The sequence below is a fragment of the Myotis lucifugus genome, unplaced genomic scaffold (assembly GCF_000147115.1).
Source record: "Myotis lucifugus unplaced genomic scaffold, Myoluc2.0 scaffold_561, whole genome shotgun sequence".
Classification (NCBI taxonomy): domain Eukaryota; kingdom Metazoa; phylum Chordata; class Mammalia; order Chiroptera; family Vespertilionidae; genus Myotis; species Myotis lucifugus.
The window spans coordinates 216,876-217,881 of record NW_005871609.1 but is presented as its reverse complement, the minus strand read 5'-3'; positions in this window follow the sequence as shown (position 1 = coordinate 217,881).

Below are 1,006 nucleotides of genomic sequence, written 5' to 3'. Positions count from 1 at the left end.
ATTTTTATTGATTTTTACAGAGAGGAAGGGAGAGAGATAGAGAGTTAGAAACATCGATGAGAGAGAAACATCGATCAGCTGCCTCCTGCACATCTCCCACTGGGAATGTGCCCACAACCAAGGTACATGCCCTTGACCGGAATCGAACCCGGTCGACACTCTATCCACTGAGCCAAACCGGTTTCGGCAAGATTTATATTTTTGATATTTATTTTATATATTTAAATGCCATTTAACAAAGAAAAATCAACCAAAAAAATGAGTTCGCGCGTCACCTCTGACACGCGTGTCATAGGTTCGCCATCACTGGAATAGACTATATTAGGTATTCAAGAAAAAGAAATGGAATTAAAATTAAAAAAATAAAGCACATGTAGTTTAAGGTACCTTATGAATAAGGCACAGAATGTCTTTTTTAAAAAGTATTCACATTATTGTGTGGCCATCACAACCATCTATAAATTTTTTTTTAACTAACAGGTTTTTAAAATATACATGTTTTAAAATTTCTTTCAGAGAGGAAGGGAGAGGGAGAGATAGAAACATCAGTGATGAGAGCGAGCCCACAACCTGGGCATGTGCCCTTAACTGGAATTGAACCCTGGACCCTTCAGTCTGCAGGCCAACACGCCGTCCACTGAGCCAAACTGACTAGGGCTGTCTCTGTAACTCTTCATTTTGTAAACCTGGAACTCTATGCTCATTAAACAGTAACTCTCCAAACTTCCCCTAGCCCCTGGCCACCACCATTACGGTCTCTGCCTCCGAGATTTTGACTACTCATGTACCTCATGTAAGTGAAATCACCCAGTATTTGTGTTTTTGTGACTGGCTTATTTCACTTAGCATAATGTTCTCAAGGTTCATCCATGTGGTAATATATTGCAGAATTTCTTTCCTTTTTAAGGCTGAACTGTTCATTGTATAACACATTTTACTAAGCCATCCATTGGTCATGGGCACTGGGTGCTCCTATGTTTAACTAATTGTGAATCCTGCTGCATGA